Source organism: Pleuronectes platessa, chromosome 2 (genome assembly GCF_947347685.1).
Source record: "Pleuronectes platessa chromosome 2, fPlePla1.1, whole genome shotgun sequence".
Taxonomy (NCBI): Eukaryota; Metazoa; Chordata; class Actinopteri; order Pleuronectiformes; family Pleuronectidae; genus Pleuronectes; species Pleuronectes platessa.
Window position 1 is genome coordinate 24,644,696 of NC_070627.1, and position 6,145 is coordinate 24,650,840.

Below are 6,145 nucleotides of genomic sequence, written 5' to 3' on the forward strand. Positions count from 1 at the left end.
GGCTGCCCTGGTTTGTGTCTCTGGGACATAATATAGAGTAAATAAGTACAGTAAATATTGATAAGTGCTTTAAAAACAGTGAAATTATGAATTAAAGCCTATGAGACTAACAAAATGTAAAAGAAGGAGGATAAGATGGGGCAAATCAATCAATCAATCAATAGAACTGTTTTGATAGGTGTAGGTCACTTGAGTAGTATCGAATACAATCTCAACATAAGAAAAACAAAGCTGTCTAAAAACAGATAACGCCCGAAGGGCCACTTCAGTGACTTAGTATGTTTCCACCCAAATATTACAAATCACTGTTACATAACTGTGCACATTTCTGAGAACTGGGCTGTAGTGTTTCAGAAATGTGATTATTGTTGAGATTTGAGGATTATTGCGAGTGATAACACAAGCCCAGCTTTTTTTCTGAGTTGCTTCCATGAAATTGAACGTGTGCTTCCTGGAAAATGGTAGAAAAGTGCTTCCGTACAAATGCATTCAATAACACAACTATTGCTCTGTGAGTCTTAAAGAGGAACGGCTCTCACCAAAGAAAGAAGGAACTATAGTAGAAAACAGTCTCATAATTAGAAGGTGTCACATGTCAACAAATGTGAACTGGTAAGAGATATAAGTTACACAGCCATTGCAAATGTTTTTTGTAGTGCAGTTAGCAGCCGAAGCTTGGCTGCACTTCTGCTGTAGGAACAATTCATCCTTTATTGGTTTAGCGGCACATGTCCGAGCACAGCAGGTCTAGATGTGCTTTTGCCTGAACGAGCCCAATGTCCACTACAGCATTTTCAGCATCAAGAGACCAGAGTGGTTATTTACTCAAAGCACAAATGACTCCACTCGTAATAATCACACCATACACGTATCATCCCATAGGTCCATCTCCTCAAACAGCGATGACCGTCTACCAGCTTCACCTGATGTCGTTATAATGAGGTCATAATTATGGGATCTTTTCTTGAAATTATGAGATGTAGCTCATAATCCCCTAAAACAGTGTTTCTGCTTCTTTTCTTTGTTGAGTACAATGCACTTCTGTATTCCATTACATTATTACATGTCATTTGGCGGACGTTTTTATCCAAAGCCACCTGCAATTAGTGTATTCAACATCTACGAGGGGCAATTTAGGGGATTTGCATCTTGCCCAAGGACACTTCAGCATGCAGATCGGAAAGACTGAGGATCGAGCCACGACCTTCTTGTTGGAGGACGACTGCTCTACCCCTCAGCCGCCCCTTCTGTATTGTTTGAATACTTCAATACAAGCCTCTCTATGGAGTGACTTAAAAGAAAAGCATGTATTATTTATCCCTGGCAGAATCCAGTTGTTTGTGATTTAATTTTTTTCCAGTTTTATATGTGACTCGAATACAGCTGTCTCCAACTCGATACAGATGCTATTGTAATTCTTTGTGTGGTACTGAAACCATTGAAAAATGACATTTAAAAATTTCACAGTGTGTTTTTCCTTCTGAATCAACGTCCTTTTCACTCTGGACCTTACTTTCAACCGTTTTCACTTTAAATATCACCTTCTGAATATATAGTCCCTCTTCAAACTGTTTAAAATGCCTTCTTTCACAGTGTGTTTTTCCTTCTGAATCAATGTCCTTTTCACTCTGGACCTTACTTTCAACCGTTTTCACTTTAAATATCACCTTCTGAATATATAGTCCCTCTTCAAACTGTTTAAAATGCCTTCTTTACATTATCCAAAAACGACCTGTGTCTTTTTTAACTGCCAACTGAGGTGAAAATATTCCTCTGGGAATTTGGCTGAAACTAACTCTTTGGGAGTCACTGCCATGCAAAGAAAATCAGAAGTGGTGCAGTTGATTTGTGTGGTGTGGGTAACTGTGGGGGTGGGGTTCTCCTGAGCTATCAGCAATATATGATGAGACAGGGTGAATGTTGAACTCAGTTCGAGCAGAACTAATGCACGCTCGCAGATTCACAAGTCCATCGGGACGTCATTAGTACCTTTAAGAATGGCAGCGTGAGGACTGTGATGCTTATTAAAACCAGACCATATTTCAAAGCCACGTGTGCGGCATGCCATCGATAACATTATTCATGACACTTTAATATATATGACACCTTTCGAACACGCTCCAGCGCTTTTGTTTTCCAAATAAAAACTATGAGCATGTAATGAGCCTGATAATGATCATCCAGGAAACAAGGACTACTCTCAAGGAGTTAGAGTAATTTGCACTCTTCTTTATTTTGTGCACTTGGAATTAAAGTTCCATTAGACTTCATTCCGTTCCTATCTAAGATTTGTTATCAACACATTCATATTCATGATGTTGTGATGTTATTTCTTAACTTTTCCTGCCTTTTATCTATAATATGACATGATATGCTAAATCTTTGATGCTGAGTAACTCAGAGATTCAGTGGGAAAACTCTGCATGAAAAGTTTTCTACACAGCAGTGATGCGTCTTCTGGTCTGTGTGAGCTGTCCATCTGGCTGCCCTGGTGCCCTCCAGGTCAAATGTTGACTCTGCAGCGGGTCCAAATCAGTGATCTTCAAGGGAGACTAAATAAGGCGTTGTGGTGTAATCCTTTCATGCCACATACAATAAAGCTCCGAGGCTGCATACACAGGCCTCATACCAGATGGGGCTTAAATACCTTGCATATCCTGCCACTTTTATCTGGACGCTCTCCAGCGTAGCTTATAGTTAGCCCGTGATGTCATGCCTCTCAGTGTTGCGGCCAGACGTGCTTTTGTTGTAAAGAACCGTGTCGACGTCGGTGCTCATGAGAACGCAGCGAAACCACAAGAAAGGTATCGCTTTGACATAGAACACGTTCTTACAAACTAGAGCAGCTTCTCATTCCACACTTACAAATCTGCTTAGATTCATCGACTTTGTTCTCTGAGTGTTGCAGCGGAGAAGCACTTGCCCGGCTCCAAAATCATAACATCTGTGGTAAATTTAATTCTCCTGGCCTATATAATATGGAAAGAATTCACATAGTTAAACCATCGTGGATGACAAATGTAATAGTTGATGAGTTAGCCGCTCAGCAAATTATATTTTGGATCTTATCATGGGAAAATGGGGCCCACATATAATAAGACCCACTAAACGAGATATTAAAGGAGCATTGCAGTGATTTTACACATCATAATCGAAAAGCTGCTGGAACAGTTGCATGATGTCGCTCTGGAGGTCTGAGAAAATGATGATGTCATAGAGATTACATCAGGATTATCTCAGTTTAGAGACAGATTTTTATATAATTTAGTTACAAACTGGAAGTGAAAAGTTTGAAAGACACAGGCAGCCAGGGAGAGTTGAATGAAATATGCTTCCAAGCTGCAGTGACTATCCCAGCAAATATTGGTGTTACATTTTATACAGACATTCATGGTCCCCAGAGGATGAAGCCATCTGTTCTCACTGATCCCATTCTCTGTATCTAGTGTCACCATGAGGTCATTCATGGTTTGTTTAAATGTGTCACAGAGATTATTGTTCTCCCCAGTTGAACAGAAATTACTTTGGTTTTCAGGGAACATTTCATGTCCACCATCACAACAACATTTTAATTTGTACAGCATTTAACTTTGTGACAAAATACATGCTCACGCTGTTCAGCTCCCATCAGCCTCAGCTGTACTTTATGTGTAGAGCTAATTACCACGTTTTTACATGCTGACACGCTCGAGCCCCTTTTCCACTGGGAAAAAGTCCCACAAACACCCACTTACATCTGGATTCTTCTACCAATGGATACAATGACACATGACTTTGTTATTTTGGCTAGATGATGACGCTGCACGTTTTCTGGTGCGACTTTATCATTTTCATTGAGCTCTTGACGTGCCAATAGCCATGGACATTCTTTTTTTTAGATCTCAGGACCATTAATCTTTGTATCGAGCAAGTTGCAGCACTGGCAACACAGCGAAGTGGGAGAGCTTCACAGTTTCCAACACGTCTGTGACTCATCAGGGAAAAAACACACAAAGGCAAACTCCTCTTCTGGCAAAGGGAAAGGAATCAATTGCCTTTTTTTGGGGTTGGTTTACATTTTACTGTACATAGGGTTTACCCCTACTTTTTGTGTAAACAAGGTATAAAGAAACATTTTATACTTATAGTGACAAAGACCTGTTACCGCTGACTGTCATGTCCCCCCAACTTTTGGATTTTTTATTATAAATTTGCTTAAATAACCCGTTATAGTGTCACAGTATCATGTAATGAAGTCCACACAGTAAATAAATACATTTCACAAATATAGCATAACAATATGGATATTTGCAGTTGTTGAAAATGTCCCCGGCCTCATGAGGTTACGGAGTGAAAAAGATGGTTAAACTGGCAAGAATCTAGCCCACGTGAACAAACTGAAATCCCCTCCAAAGCAAATCTTATATTACACATCACATACTGTGGCCATGATTGTTCCACCACATCTTCTCCAGCGCTGATGCTATTCAGAAAAACATCCCTACCTCTTTGATAGGAAAAAAAATCATAATTAAATGGATAACGTAAACAATTTTGCTTGAGTGTGTCAATGATAATAGATGAGCTGACCAAAAGTACAGAGCAGGCACATCTGTATATGATAGAGTGAGCAAACAAAGTGAGATATCATATGATATTTGAGTTATGAATGCCAGAAGCATACGATGATGATTTTTCCACCGATTTCAGGCTTTTACTGATTCCTTGCAGGCACAGTTCAGCTTGGCTCAGGACACTTATGTGAATACAGGCTCTCATTACATGATATTAGTTAATGCGAGCCTGGCGTAAGCACACTCTTCTCCCAGTGGGATTATACGAATATACCTGCAGGATGCAAATCAGTGTTTCCTCACACCGGAGAGGATTTACCTTGTGGAATCCTAATGAGGGAATAAAGATTATTTACTCATTCCCAGGGACACATGGGAATTTATTAATAGTAAATTGGTTCATGTTGAACCAGCCTTGTGAAAACAGATGCAAATTAGGGGCGAAAAAACGTGATACATTATCGCACCGCAACACAGTTTACGGTTGTCTCCCACAATCCAGCTCTTTTCAATAATCCCAGTCAATTTGAATATCAACACCAGTTTCACAGATGTCCTCTAACACCATGCTGAATCAGAAAATTAACCGCTTGAACGTTATTTCACTCACGCATCAATTCTTGAAGCGAGCTCTGAGGAGGAAAGGAAAAGTGGGATTCCTGAGCGAGATATTCTTCAGCGTGCACGCAACTCGTTGTTGAGACTTAGCAGCTGCACGGTTTCACCCCATCAAACCCCTTCTTCTTCCTCTGGCACGCTAAAACCACTTCAGCATTAAACCATGGAGGATGAGCAGGAAACATGTGGCGTCCCCGTGGTCATCATTAACCTTCTGGAACGGCACCAACAACTGAACGCCTCCACGACTGTCCACTGTTGCTTAGCGATGGACAATTGGCTACACAAAACAGACGCACAGCTCAAAAGGTAGCTGGTCCCACATCAGAGATGGACCGGCTCTGCTCTCCGCCAAGACGCTTTGTAAGAAGAGGGGGCTTTTGAATGAGCCGATGAAAGGGAATAAATGAAAGTATAACAGCTGAGTGCAGGGGTTGAAAAGGGCAAACATTTGTAAGCACTTAGAGCTGCTGCCGCTGCTCCTGCTGCTGACGTTGCCTATGTGCACATAATCCATTAGACAAGAGAGAATTAGGAAAAAGTGATTGTTACGATTTTTCAGAAAGGCGTTTCTTCAGAAATGACTTGTTTGTGTATGTGTAGTTTCACCAGCAGCATCTGGAGTGTCTCAGAGATGTATTCAGGGTTAACCAGACTGGTGAAAGCAACCAAACCTCCAGCCCAAGAGTTTGTAAACTCTCCCAACCACACATGTGGATCTGGGCATATGCTGCTGAAATTTGGGCTCTGTCATGTGCTAAGCCCTGGGTGATAGCATAATTAAAAAGGGCCCTGATGAACAGATGACATCGGTTCAAAATGTCGTCCACATATCCGCTAGGAAAATATACTGAGCGGATGAGGAGCAGTGTCTTTTCTTGGCGTGTAAGTCCTCGGTGAGGGAGGCGGCAGCGAGCACTGCGGGATGTGGGGCTCCCAGGGTCCTCTGCTGCATGACACATGTGTTCCATTAC